Raw genomic sequence first — 15,794 nt, 5'->3', positions numbered from 1 at the left:
ACACAGATGTAAGTTTGTTTTCATATTTGGCTGAACTATCCCTTTAAATCTGTAAGTCTCTTTGTCTGGATCGGTCTTTGTGATACTGACCTTGGAGAAGGTGGCAGTGTTTGTCAGATCACCTGACGCAGCAGATCCTGTATGGCGGAAACAGGGATCCTATTATCACCCACTGCAGCACCTTCATTTCCAACCTCCCGATGGAATGCAATCGGTCACCATGACAACAGGCAGCATCTTTTCACCATGGCGTCATGCCCAATTCCCAGTGGTTCGATTGCTCAAGCCTGAAAACATCTCTTACAGTGTCTGCTAAGCACACAGCATTGACTTTAATGGTTATTTGACTTTAAACAGACAGAAAATCACTATATTTGCCTGTCAATTGCAACGTTAAATAACAAATTGAAAGAAATCTTATATACTTATGACATTATAAACAAACTTCAAAGAAAATATAAACTGCTACACTGGTAGAAAAAATTATCAAAATATGTACTTCATCTGTTACCATGCGGCAATACCCTTTAAAAAGGTCCTAATATGCACAATGAGGTGCAGATAGGTATACGTTTGGCCAATACCATTCTGATGTACCGTTGAAATACTATGTATAACCTTTGAGGTACTAATTTGCACTATATTTGGTAACAGTATGTACCTCCTAGATACTAATATACTAATATGCACCTTATTTGGTACTATTAGATACCTCTGAGGTACTAATATGCACCCTATTTGCTACCAGTAGATACATCTGAGGTACTAATACGCACCTTATTTTTTACCGGTAGATACATCTGAGGTACTAATACGCACCTTATTTTTTACCGGTAGATACCTCTGAGGTACTAATATGCGCCCTATTTAGTACCAGTAGATACCTCTGAGGTACTAATATGCACCCTATTTGCTACCAGTAGATACATCTGAGGTACTAACACGCACCTTATTTTTTACCGATAGATACCTCTGAGGTACTAATATGCACCCTATTTGGTACCAGTAGATACCTCCAAGGTACAAATATGCACCCTATTTGCTACTGGTAGATACATCTGAGGTAATAATATGCCCCCTATTTGGTACCAGTAGATACCTCCTAGGTACTAATATGCACCCTATTTGGTACAAGTGGATACCTCTGAGGTACTAATATGCACCCTATTTGGTACCAGTATATACCTCTGAGGTACTAATATGCGCCCTATTTGGTACCAGTAGATACCTCCTAGGTACCAATATGCACCCTATTTGGTACCAGTAGATACCTCTGAGGTACTAATATGCACCCTGTTTGCTACCAGACCAGTACGTACCTCCTAGGGACTAATATGCACCCTATTCGATACCAGTACGTACCTCCGAGGTACTCCTAATATTCAGTCTATTTGGAACCAGTTCATACCTCCTAAGTACTAATATGCACCTTATTTGGTACCAGTACATACCTCCGAGGTACTAATATGCACCCTATTCAGTACCAGTACTTACCTCCGATACTAGTATGCACCCCATTTTTCTATCAGTAGGTACCTCAGAGGTACTAATATTCAGTCTATTTGGAACCTGTACGTACCTCATAGGTACTAATATACATCCTATTCGGTACCAGTACGTACCTCCGAGAAACTAGTATGCACCCCTTTTTTCTATCAGTAGGTACCTCCGAGGTCCTAATATGCACCCTATTCGGTACCAGTACGTACCGCCAAGGTACTAATATGCACCCTATTTGGTACCAGTACTTAGCTCCAAGGTACTAACATGCACCTTATATGATACCAGTAAGTACCTCCAAGGTACAAATATGCAGTTTATTTGGTACCAGTACGTACCTCCTAGGTACTAATATGCACCCTATTCGATACCAGTACGTACCTCCGAGGTACTCCTAATATTCAGTCTATTTGGAACCAGTTCGTACCTCCTAAGTACTAATATGCACCTTATTTGGTACCAGTACATACCTCCGAGGTACTATATGCACCCTATTCAGTACCAGTACGTACCTCCGATACTAGTATGCACCCCTTCTTTCTATCAGTAGGTTCCTCCGAGGTACTAATATTCAGTCTATTTGGAACATGTACGTACCTCATAGGTTCTAATATACACCCTATTCGGTACCAGTACGTACCTCCGAGATACTAGTATGCACCCCTTTTTTCTATCAGTAGGTACCTCAGAGGTACTAATATGCACCCTATTCGGTACCAGTACGTACCTCCAAGGTACTAATATGCACCCTATCGGGTACCAGTAGGTACCTCTGAGATACTAGTATGCCCCCCTTTTTCCATCAGTAGGTACCGCTGAGCAGTATATTTGGTACCAGTACGTACCTCCTAGGTACTAACATACACCCTATTCGGTACCAGTACGTACCTCCGAGAAACTAGTATGCACCCCTTTTTTCTATCAGTAGGTACCTCTGAGGTCCTAATATGCAGTCTATTTGGTACCAGTACGTACCTCCAAGGTACTAATATGCACCCTATCGGATACCAGTAGGTACCTCTGAGATACTAGTATGCCCCCCTTTTTCCATCAGTAGGTACCGCCGAGCAGTCTATTTGGTACCAGTACGTACCTCCTAGGGACTTATATGTACCCTATTTGGTACCAGTACATACCTCCTAGGGACTTATATGCACCCTATTTGGTACCAGTACATACCTCCTAGGGACTTATATGCACCCTATTTCAAACCAGTTGTACATCCGAGATACTAATATGCACCCTATTAGGTACCAGAGCAAATCTGTAACCCTGGTGACTGCTGGGGTACATATTTTGACTAGTTTTTGAGAATGTACAAAAATGTAGAGCACAGTGTCTGTAATGGAATAAGCAACTTATACACTGAAGACACTGAACCAGTTATAAAAATGTAAACGATATTTACTGATATTTACTAACACATTTCATTCTACACATCACATTTCAAAGAGAAACAGAAAAACTAAATATTGTGTCAAATAGTACGAAACATTCAACAAACGGCAAACATCTCATTCCCATTCAACATCCAGGTCATCATCATCATCTATGACAGATGAGCTGAACAAAGAATGACCTGTAAAGAGTCCTGCAGGACCTCTGGAGCCCAATTCAAAACATCTCCTCTTCATTGGGTTGCCAGAATGCTGCTCGGCTGCTTCCCGTATACCAGAGGTTTCCGTCCTTACGCACCCTGTCTGTGGTGTGATGGTCTTCGGTTCTTCTGCAGTTATATTTTTCCTCGTCTTTAGGGTTGTGTTATTTTGTGACCTATTTATCTGTGTGGTAGAATCTGTGAATTCTTCTCGTACGCTTGTTGACGTGTTGTTTGTACTGATGCTTTTGGCTTTAGGTGGAACTGGGATTGTTTCATCACCAGACTTTTCCTCAGTCGAGGCAATAAAAGAGAATCTGGAAAGTTTAGCTAGGGTGGAGCTGGCCACCTTAGGTTGGTCTTGTTTTGTTAGGGATGGTGGTTGTTTATTGGCATTGTCGCTGCTTTCACATGGAGAAAGCCTGTTTGGTCTCGGCGGCATCTGTTGCTTATGTTCAATCTCTTTGAAATTTCCATTTTTAGCTCTGCTGTCCTCACTGGAAACCTCAGAGGGATCTTTGTTTTTGTTTTTATTTCCCATCTTGAGTTTCTCTTTAGTATTGCTGCCCTCTGCTGGCCAATGTGGGCTTGACTGATTCCCATCAACCGGTTCTTTTTCTTGCAATCGAGACACTGTAGGTTCCCTCCGCTCACTGTCTTTCACAAAGATCTCTGAACAAGTGTTACCATCTGACGGACCTGCATGAGTTAATCTATTTTTGGGCTTAAAGGTGAAGTTTGTGAGTTTGGCACGCAAGTTTTCGGCACCCTCAGGCTCCTGATCAATCTCAAATGAACTGATAGTCGGCCTTTTCCTTTTAGTGGGTTTCTTTACTGTCATGGGTGTGCTGTGTGAAGGACGTGTGTCTGAAATAAACACCTCAAGATCATTTTCTGCATCTTCTCTGTCTTCAATGCCCCTGTCCTTGCTCTGCATTAAAGACGCTTTTATCGCTTTCAACCTTTTTCCTCTGAGCTTTTTGGAGGCACTGTCTACCACAGTAGCGGGTTTGTCAGCAATTTTCTTGGAGACACCTACATTGTTCTCCCGTGCTGAACCCTTTTGGTGAGCAGAACCGCTGCTGTTGCTAGGCAAAACTGCCATGCGTCGTGCCGATGTGCCGTTCTGAGTCGAGGTGACGACAGGGGAGGTGTGAACAATTGCATCGGTACCGGTCGGGCTGGATAAGGAGTGGAACCAGTCTAGGCCTCGGTCGGACTCAGTGGTCAGCTCACCGTTACTGTGATTTTTGTCAGCCTCATTCCCATTTGTGTGTTCAGTATGTGGTACGGTCCCTTTAGGAGAGCTTGATCTTGTGTTCTGTAGCCTGGAAGAATACATGAAAATGGTTGCTATTAGGAATGCTAATGGTCTAATCAGATTCAATGGATTATGCTAAGCTATGCTAAAAGTGGTACCGTCAGACCCGGAGATCAGCTGAATGGATTCCAAAACAATAAAACTCAAATATTCAACTTAAGGTAGCTGGAAAATGAGCATATTTTAAAAAAGTGGAGTGTCCCTTTATATCAGGGTTTCCCAAATGGGGTTTCATGAGGGAATTGCAGGGGGTTTGTGAGTTGATGGAAAAACAATAATTACAATCAAATAATAAAATAATTTTGAAATAAATAAACAATTTAAAAATTAAAAATAAACATGAAACATTTACTAACAAACAAAAAGATTATTATTTTACGTTGTTTAATCTGTATGTCATGTGACCATTAGACAGCACTTAAAATATATCAAAAAACTGAGAACTGATACGTTTCATGTATCAATAAAAGAAAATTACCACATGAAGGTCCAATAACCCGCAATTATAACTTTAAAACAAATGGAAAATAAATGTGTTGACAGTTAACCATGCAAATGTGCTATTGAATTATTAAAATTTTAACCATAAGGTACTTTAAGTAAATAATTTAGGTCAATAGTTTTCAGCTGACAACCCCCCTTACTTAATTAATAAACCATACAGTTAAAAAATCTATTTAAATACTAAATCATTATTAAATTTGCTATTTTACATTCCTCTAATATTCAATTTATTTGAAATATATTTAACATAACCCATACTGTGGATTTCCCAGAAATGTAAACTTTGATACACTTACTATACACTAGTGTAGTAGTTCTCGAATCTTAGAATCGACCACATTTTTACTCTGTCTCGTCTCGGTCTCAGACAAAGAGGACTTCGAATTTTATTTCAAGACCGGTCAAGACCACAACTGATGGCACACCACAAATTTATGTTTTATCATTAATTTTATGCAGTTTATTCTGGTTTGGCATATGATGTTGGCATTGTTTAATCATTGTTTAAGTTTCTCCCAATGACAGTTTTTCTAATTTTTTACTAAAAACACCTGCATTGTGTTAAGTGGATGGCAAGCCATGGAAAGACAGTTCAGATTAAATGGTTAAGTTGACTTCAGCTCTTTAGTGTTTGTTCACTTTTATTTGCTTATAGACAAAGATAAATTCCCACATATCTGCAATGCCTTTGTTTATTTTATCAACTTCTCTGATGGCACACACACACACACACACGCACACGCACGCACACACAGACAAGGAGTGCCTAATCATATGCATATTCCACATTTTATCATAAGTGTTTTAATGCAGTGACTTGCAATGGTCTTGGTCTTGACTCGGTCTCGACCCTTTAAAGTCTTGGTCTTGTCTCGGCCTGTCTTGGTCTTGGTTATGACTTGCTCTCGGTTTAGGTGGTCTTGACTACAACACTACTATACACTGCAAAAAATTACTTTCCTAGTATTTTTGTCTTGTTTTCAGTAAAAATATCTAAAAATTCTTAAATTAAGATGCTTTTTCTTGATTATCAAAATGAGCTAAGAAATTAAGTCTAGTTTATAGACAAAAAAAATGTATACAATTTAAGTAAATTTAAACTTAAAACAAGCTAAAATATCTGCCAATGCGGTGAGAATTTAAAAAATAAATAAGTTTTCTTTTTTTCTTAAACACTTAATTTAAGCAAAATTTTCTCACCCCATTGGCAGATAATTTTGCTTGTATTAAGCACAAATTAACTTAAATTTTATATTTTCTATCTAAAAACTAGACTTATTTTCTTCGGTCATTTTGCTCATCAAGAAAAAGCATCTTAATTTATATATATATATATAAATATATGAATTTCTTTTTTCTGATGAACACAAAAAAAGATATTTTGACAAATGATGGTGACCATTGACTTCCATAGTGGGAAAAAATATAATGGAATTTAATCGGCATTGTCAACTGTGTGCTTACTATCATTTATCAAAATATTTTCTTCATCATTTATCACAATATTTCCCAAATATTTTTTTCTACTACGGAAGTCAATGATCACTATCTGCTGTGTGTTTACCATCATTTCTCAAAATATCTTCTTTTGTGTTCATCATACAGGTTTAGAACAACATCAGGATGAATAAATGATGACAAAATTCTCATTTTAAGGTGAACTATCCCTTTAAATCATACTAAGCATTTCACTACATGCCGTACTGTGTATGGCTGTTTATGTGACTAATAAAACTTGAAACGCTTCATTATATAAAATAAATACTACTTTTCTTTTACCTTGAGAGTCTCTGCAGCTCTTTGTGTAGGATATCGGTCAAGCCCAGTCTTTCCAGCACAACCTCACACTGTGTTCTGTACTGCTCACAGGGGTTATCAGGAAAGGAAGTGTGCAACGCATTAACATTGCCAAGCAGAGCGCCCCCCTGTTTCAAACAAAGGCGAAAATATTTCTTAATCCACATCAATGCTATTAAAGGGTGTACTCACACTTTGCATACCATACCCAAGTACAGTTTGTTTGGCTAGGATCATAAAGTTTATAGTGTGATCGCAGACCAGCAGGGAGTCAAGTTAAGTATAAGATATTAGTGCACCCTAACTGGATAACAAAGTGGCTACATGCCTGCATAGAGCACTCCATGAGAGACACGACGACAACGGCGTCTGCAACTGACACAGTCTCTTTGTACATCAACTTGGCGTGAGCTGAAATACACAGATAATATAAACAATGAGCTGAAACAAGTAATTCCTTCCTTTTTCTGTAGATAGATTGGTAAAGAATGGCGCTAACAATGGGTTTGTTGGGATTATTTGGTATAGAAAATAACACAAATGAAATATTTTTTTGTAAAAGCAGAGAGAGACAGAGATATAAAAGGTCTGTTTGCAGCATCTGACCCTCAGCGAGCCGAATGAGGCTCTCCAGCATGCGGATGGTGGTGCGGGCGGCATTACGACTGTCGTTCTGTCTCTGCAGTTGATAGTAGCGACTCAGTATTATGTTTGCTTCTTGTGTCACTTGAGGCTGAAGGCTTTTGATCAGGCAGAAATAAGCCCTCATCTTCTCCATACTCCATAAACAAGAAGACTCGCTTGGAGCTCCTAGGAGAGAAAGAAAGAGAGGCGTTAAAATGAATATTTTATATATACAGAACAAGTATCTTAACTTAATACTTTATTGTCCCCAAAGGGGAAATTCTTTTTCACAACATTGCATTTGTTTAACAACATTGCATTTATTTGTTTATCAAGACTTCAACATGTACTTTTAGCCAATATTAAAGAGATATTTGAATAAATCTGAATATAAAAGCAAGATAGGGGGACATCCAGTGCTTAAAGGGAAAGATTCTCCTGTGACAGTGACATGGTTTGGCAAAATAACAAAAACTGAACTAGTTACGATATTGATGCATAACAAAATACATTACCTTGCAAGTCATTAAAATGTGTGCATGAGACCACTAATATTAAATGAAGTAGTTACAGGGAATACAAGCAATTTAGACTGAGCCAGCCCTTTAAATGGACAACTGCCTGATCAGTGCCCTTTTAGGGTTCCCACACCTTAGTTAACTTCAAATTCAAGGACCTTTCAAGGACTTTCCGGGTCCAATACCTTCAAATTCAAGGACTAAATGTGGGGACATGTTTCAAGTGAGAGCAAGGTTACATTGTGTTACCTTTTAAGATACATTGTTACAGTTTCCTATTGAGGGAACTCGCGCTGCGTCACTGCGGTGACACTTTGGGGACGCCTCCAGGGGTAAGTGCGTCTGAATGTGTATATCAAATTCAACCAATGGTGAGGCTTAACGACAAAGACAGGTTGACGCGGGAGGCAGAAAGTATATCGCTATTTGAAAGATTGCCAAAGACGGCATTACAGGGACGCAGGAAGTATGGCAAGGGAGACGCAGCGCCTTATTTCCTTCTCAGGGAACAACAGTTATATACGTAACTGGAGACGTTTTCATGTGTCAAACACAACTATGCAAAAAGCATTTGGGTATGAATCAACATTCGCATACAGAAGATATAAACATTTAAAGCGAACAGTTTAGTACGTGTGCTTAAAAAGTATAGAATTTTTTTGATATTATCCTACACTACACAGGGAATAATATGGATTTTTTTTCCAGAAAACTTCTTGCATAAAATAGATTCAAGCACTTTCAATGACCTGTATCTATGCATGTATATTTTCAAAAACTTCCCAGGGCCTTGAATATTTTCCCCCAGATTCACAAACTTTCAAGGATTTTAAGGACCTGTGGGAACCCTGCCTTTCGACTGAACAAGGGAGCGGATTGAGACGCAGCCTACGTATGATCATCAGTAATAAAGACACTTGCCTTAGCAAACGCCCCCATGCATTTGAACAATTGCGGTCTCAAAATGAATCAAGATTGCAACACATAAAGCCATCTTCTTGTGGTACTAACCTTTATTCTGTAATATGAAGGATGAGATGATGTTGTCCCACTCTGGGTTCTTGGTGTCCAGCAGAACCAGCACAAGGTCAAAGCGACTCAGGAGTGGGCTGGCCAGAGCCACATTCACAGATACAGACACATTAGGGTCATACTGGCCCTTTGGGTTAGTCGCTGCTAGGATGGTGGTCCTTGTGTCCAGTTTGCACACCATTCTAGACAACAAGTAGGACACTTATTGACACAAACTCCCACTGTTTTATGTGATTTTATATATTTAAAATTAATAAATATATATTTTTAGCATGAACAAAAACACAATAATGCAAATGTATGAAATGTTACAAAAATGGAAGGGCTTAATTCGATGCTTGTGACATAATTTCTCCAAGAACTCACCCGGCTTTGGCCACGCTGATGGTTTGCTGCTCCATGGCTTCATGAATGCTGGTACGATCGTGCTCTTTAATGCTGTTGAACTCATCGATACAGCACAGACCTCCATCAGAGAGGACGAGGGCTCCTGCCTCCAGATGCCATTCACCGGAGTCCTTCACAGCTGCCACCGTCAGACCTGACATTACAACATACATTTATAACACGCTGAAGCATTGCACATTGATGGAAACATAAACAAGTTAGCGCAATGATGAAAATTGCTAAAACTAAAATACTATGATATTAGAGTATTACCTACTATTAAAAAACATGTTGGAAACATATGCAGCATGCGACAGTTCATGCAAGATTAATTTAAAGGTGATATAGAATGATTGAATGGGGTATTTATCTTTGTTCTGTGATGTGACATGTAAACAATTTTTTTTTTTGTTTGGGTCTGTAATGCCTTAGTAGGTTCCTAAAAACCTCTCTCAGATAGGGTGGGGGACAGTGTTGGTTAAGTTACTCAAAAAAAGTAATTAATTACTAGTTACTAATTACATCTTCAATCATGTAATTAGATTACTTCACAAATTACTCTCTCCAAAAAGTATTTAATTACTTATTACTAATTACTTTCTAAATCCTATTTAGTAAATTATACAAGGATAGGCTTGAAATGGCTCGAAGAAATAATATATAAAAGTACATAAATTATTCTATTCCCACTTTAGTGTCCAATTCTCTCTATTAACTAACTATTAACTACTTTTGCCTCAATATAATCCAACTACTGCTTATTAATACTAAAGAAGTTGTTAATTTTAAGTATTGGTAAAAACGGGGAGGGTTAAGGACGTAGAATAAGGTTTTGCAGAATCAGGCATTAATACGTGCTATTAGTATTAATAAACAGCCAGCATCTCATTAAAATTAATGCTAATAATCAACCAATTAATAGTGAGAATTGTAAACTTAAACCATGTTAATTCCAATATTGTATTATAGTATACATAATTGTTTTAGAGTCCATACACAGTATTTAGTTACATCAGAAGTAACTGTAATTAGATTACAAGAAAATTAAGAGTAATCCCTTACTTTACTTTTTCAAGGGAAAAGTAATTTAATTACAGTAACTAATTACTTAGTAACTAGTTACACCCAACACTGGTGGGGGATTTTAAACAAGTGGTTTTGCACCTATTTGGCTCCCCCTACTGGCTTAACTTGCAATCTCATTACTGATTGGCTGACTTTGCTGCCACTCAAAAAATGTAGCCAATTATTTTAAAGTGGAGGGGCAGTGAGATGCCTGTGATGTCATAAGCATCAGTTTTTCAGATTGGGCCGTTTTCTGGCTGACATTTCTAAATGATGAATTTCTATGAGACACTTTTTGTATGTTTGGGAATGCTGGTAGACTACCATTATTCAACAAAGACAAGCTAAAAAAAAATTTCTTTCTCTGTCCCCTTTAACTTTTCTGAATTATCATCTCAGCAATACTAACTTTTTTTTTATCTTGTAATAAAAGTGACCAAATAGGCAAACAGAGATCAGTGTTTGATTCAATCTGTGCAAAACTATCGATACACAAAACTATCGCAATATTGTTATAACAGTGAATCAATATTCCAACCCCTAGTATTGATACATTTTATGGCATACAGACTATTTCAGATTGATGAATGTTTACTTAATGCACCTAAATATTAAATTATATTTCAAATGTTATAAATCTGTTTACTTAAGATGTTGTGTGTAGATTTTTAGTGGCATCTAAAGGTGAGATTGTGAATTACAACCAACGGCTCAGTCCGCAGCTCACCCCTCCCTTTCGAAACACATAAGAGGGTCGCACACCGGATGCGCAGCTCAGCGCCGCGTCTAGGACAACTCGGAGGTATCGTAAACCGGAAGTGCACATTAAATAGCGCAAGCTTCGTCAGATAGCGTCTACTTCAAAATGCAAAATATATGTTAGCAGCCAATGTTAATCATTATTGATTTGGGACAAATATGATGTTATTTAATTTTAAACTATGTGAGTGGCGCTGTGTGGCACGACAGGGATTTGAGCAACTTCCTGAGTCATAGCTGGGTGGCGCAGATAGGCGCCACCTGTCGCCGCTGGTGTGCGGCGCGCATACTCATAGAAAACAATGTGTTTGATTTTTTTAGAACGGCACGGCCGGTGTGTGACCCCCTATAGAGAGCTACGGTAGCCACTACAGGACAAACACGTCATCGTCTGAGACAACATAGTTACAAAAAACGCTCTATAAAACAGTTTGTCCGTTTAGGGCTACTGTAGAAACATGGCGGCGCGAAATGTTGACTTCTATAGAGACAGAGCGCAGTTATGCAAATTTGAGAACCACGCCAACTGGGGGGGGGGACAATCCAACCATCTCCATTGACTTTGTATTGCGAGAGGCTGCCTCCTTGTCATTTCTGGCTTATAACAAAAAACAGAATAATGCCTAAAAGCTGCTGTGTGACAATATGTACAGCTAACAAGCCAAAAAACCCAGAAATACGTTTTTTTAAGCTGTCGAGCCCTAAAACCCAGCCTTTAAGGAGATAAAAGTGGATCGCCGACTACGTTTCCCCCTAGTGGACGCAGTTCTACTAATATAAGTACTATGAAAAGTTGCCTGTTTCCACTTTTGTGTCTTGAAACGCTCGTTTTTTGGGGTCGACAGCTTATAAAAACTTATTTACAGATTAAACTTAAAAACAGAATAATACCTAAAAGCTGCTGTGCGACAAGGTGTACAGCTAACAAGCCAAAAATCCCAGAAATAAGTCTTGTCTCTATGTAAGGTGTATGTAGATAAAAACGCCTTATTCGAAGGTTATAAAAACAATACAGTTCATTGTGTAAGGTCTTTATACACCACTGATAATGTATATTATATTGCATGACTGTTAAGAGAACCTTTTAATAGTTGCATAAAGCACCTTTAATGCACTTTTTTGCATGCTTTTTGTGGCATCTTCATTTTTAGTTAAAAGTGTTCAGTGAAACAACATGCACTTTATACAATTCAATGTGTTCACTGTGCAATGCAAATACCTTTAATAATAAATTGGAATCCAAGTTTTTTTTATTTTATCTGCTTATCAACATGGCAATAACATGATGTTATCAATATAATGTGATATGCATATCAGAATTCTTCACATGGTACACTGAAAGTTGTATTTTCAGCTCATACTATACATTATACTGTTTACTAAGACAAAAATGTGTGAAACCTGCGTTAGTGGATCCAATTCCTGCAGTAAGCACTGAGCGTGGTGTAATCTTTGCAGCATACTTTAAAAACTGTGACTTTCCAGTCCCTGGATCACCCACGAGCAGCAGATGAGACTCGCCTACAGAAAGTACACATTTTAAATAAGAACAGTCTATTCACAAGAGTAATACATTTTTGAAGCACGCCTCTGTGTTTTGTAAGCCGACAGCCTATTATGAGGAGTGTGAACACATACCTCTCACCTTGGTTCCCGAGGCATCTATTCTCTGTACCCCACCTGCCAAAACCATAGCAACGGCCAGCTTCACGACATACATCCCAAACACCTGAGGGCAAAGACTCATCAGGATTTGGTTCCTGCCTTCAAAAGGCCAACACACACAGAGAGAGAGAGATTTTATGCATTGTAAATTCACTCTGAATGCAGTGAGCTTCCAACACTGAATTTTTTAACAGTTCTGGGATCAGTATCTACATATCAATTCTGTCTAAACAAGAATTCTGTCTGAATTATTTCACCTTTATCTAGCTATCTTAATGGCTATAAGCATTACTAAGTGGTTAAGATGTAATATTATGCTCCATTTTTGGCCATGGTCCATGATTCGAGATGTCATTTATGTCATATTTTGTATAAACACATATGACATAATAAGGATAAAGCATTGTGAATTTTTTTATTAAACCCATCAATTGAAGTTTCTCTACAGGGACCAAAATTTGGTTTTGGAGGAAATTACACAGAGAAATATCTTTTAATCTCAACTTAATGTCACAGAAGAGACAAAGGGAAACTGTGGAGAGAAATTCACATCATTTTATTGTTCATATGTTGTACAACACAAGGACCGAGATAAATGATTTAAACTGCGTACCAGCCAATGGATCATTTTTGTGCCTGTCCCAAAATTCTTCAGATTCCTTCTGAATGTCTTCCAGCCCCAGTGCTGTGGTGGACTGCTCATTATTGACCTCGATATAGTTCGCTTTCAACACAATCTCCACATCGCAACGACAATCTTGAAACAACGGCTTCCAGCGCTGACAGACCACTCCATACACAGTGATGTCATCACCTGCCAGAAAAAAATGACATCATCATAACAGAGAAACATGTCAGTGGTCCAGATTAACTTTTTTTTTTTACTAGGAGCACAGTGGCCCCCAACTGAAAATTTTAGGGGCGCAACCAAACAATTTAGGGGCATACAACGTAAATCAACATGCTGACCAAATAATCAAATTTCTACAAATTTCCACTGTATTACTAATACATACTTTGATGATAGATGTAAAATGTACAATGTGCTGTTTCAAATTCAGTGTCACATCAGAAAAAAGGTCAAATTTAGTGGTCGCACATGTGCGACAATGTAAAATTCAGTGGCACACTCTCAATTTTGATGGCAGTCTGAAGCCCTGCATGTGATGATATTACATCTTTACCAAATTTACCTGATTTACAGCTGTCCACAAGATCATCTTCCAAGATTATGAGCATAGACCGAGGGATACTGCCTACTGATAGTCTCTGAACCTGTTGATAAAGATCATTGGTCAGTAAGTTATTAACTATTTCCCCGCCAATTAAGAGAAAATGCTTCCCTGCCAATGATGAGTTTTTACGGCAATCCCCATTTCCGCTATTATCCACTAGCTGGTGCTCTTACCCAAATTATAAAACACTAAAGCATTCACAGGGTTAAAAACAGTAAAAACTCTGTGTATATTTTGATCATCGTTCTGAATCTGATCTCTAACAAAAGTCCTTTGCAAAAATGCAATCGCTGCTTTTTGTTCAAAATTTTGTATTTTTAAAGAAACCTACCCATATTTAAGAGGTGATAAAAAGAGAACAAACGAAGATAGTATGAAATTATTATTTATTTATTATTTTGTCTGTTAGAAATCGAAAATCGCATTTAAAGTTGTCAAAATGAAGTTCTTATCAAAGCATATTAATAATAATAAACACATTTTTGATATATTTAAGATAGGAAATTTACAAAATAACTCCATGGCACATGATCTTTACTTAATATCCTAATGATTTTTGGCATAACAAATGATAACTTTGACCCAAACAATGTATTGTTGGCTATTGCTACAAATATACCCGTGTGACTAATGACTGATTTTGTGGTCCAGTCTCACATATGGTTTTTAACCACTAAACCACACGTGTGACTTCTAATGCAGCAATATTTTACCTGCTCTTGAATTTTGATCTCCTGATAGTCCTTGCAGGCGGCCGGTGAAGCATCACTTTCTGACAGACAGGTGAATTTATAAGAACTGCATCCATCCTCACTGGGGCAGCTGGTGGGAGGGGCGAAGGTGTAAAACTGCTCGAAATCGGCCTGCACTGAGAACACATGCCGGCACTTATTGCACATGTAGTCTCTCTCGCTCTCCAGCACTTTTGTCACGCTGGTGCGGATGACCGTTCCCGTAACGGATAGGAAGTGGCCCACGTCTCTGGCTTTGGGAATGTGATCTCTGGTCAGCTCAGGACACACAGGCAACCCTGCAACCAAGCAGATCTGTTCAAATATGATTACATTTAAAAATATGTAAAATCTCATCAGCAAAAAAAAAATGGACAAAGCAAGAATAATCTACTTAAAATGAAAACTCATCATATGCAGGTGTTTCCCAGACAGGGTTAAGATTAATCCAGGACTAGGCCTTAGTTATATTAGGACATTTAAAAACCTTACAAAAAAAACAATACAGTCTTAGAACGAATGTTAAAAACAACACATTAGTGTTGATTCTGGGACAATGTTGGCAGAATTTATTTTTTGTGTCATACAGTAAAAAAATACTCTCAAATATAATTTAAAATACATTTCAAAATATAACCAAAAAATGTCCAAAAAAATATATTTGCTGAAATAATTTTTGAAATACGTTTACAAAATGTATTTTCTAACCAGTGTATTTTTTGTATATTTTGAAATTAGGGCTGTCAAAAGATGAAATCACGTTTATCGCATACAAAATAGTAGTTTGCTTTTGTTTACAATGTGTGTAATTATTACAGTAATGGGCAAAGATTAATCGCATACAAAATAAAAGTGATTATTTTGCATAATATATGTGTGTGTACTGTGTGTAATTATTATGTATATTTAACCACACACACAAATACATATATTAATTTCAGATTTTTTATTCATTTATATATAATATTTTTTAATATATCATATAGAATATATACAAATAGAAATACATAAATACATAAATAAATAAATAATATATATATATATATATATATATATATT

The 15,794-nt window shown here is 37.6% G+C and overlaps 1 protein-coding gene across 1 annotated transcript in view; it reads right to left on the bottom strand.

Moving 5' to 3' along the window:
* Positions 1-15,794, bottom strand: part of cep85l (centrosomal protein 85, like) — a 118,774-nt gene that overhangs the window by 94,792 nt on the left and 8,188 nt on the right. Inside the window, exons 3-13 of the transcript XR_010528675.1 lie at positions 14,718-15,034; positions 13,963-14,044; positions 13,383-13,583; positions 12,743-12,868; positions 12,506-12,625; positions 9,260-9,434; positions 8,873-9,075; positions 7,326-7,529; positions 7,048-7,130; positions 6,702-6,847; positions 91-4,425 (exon numbers count right to left, since the gene is read on the bottom strand). The gene's annotated coding sequence lies outside the window, so the exon portion shown is untranslated. The remainder of the gene's footprint in view (positions 1-90; positions 4,426-6,701; positions 6,848-7,047; positions 7,131-7,325; positions 7,530-8,872; positions 9,076-9,259; positions 9,435-12,505; positions 12,626-12,742; positions 12,869-13,382; positions 13,584-13,962; positions 14,045-14,717; positions 15,035-15,794) is intronic.

This window comes from Paramisgurnus dabryanus, chromosome 12, assembly GCF_030506205.2.
Source record: "Paramisgurnus dabryanus chromosome 12, PD_genome_1.1, whole genome shotgun sequence".
Classification (NCBI taxonomy): domain Eukaryota; kingdom Metazoa; phylum Chordata; class Actinopteri; order Cypriniformes; family Cobitidae; genus Paramisgurnus; species Paramisgurnus dabryanus.
The sequence above is the reverse complement of the archived record's forward strand: the minus strand, read 5'-3'. Positions and strand labels throughout refer to the sequence as shown.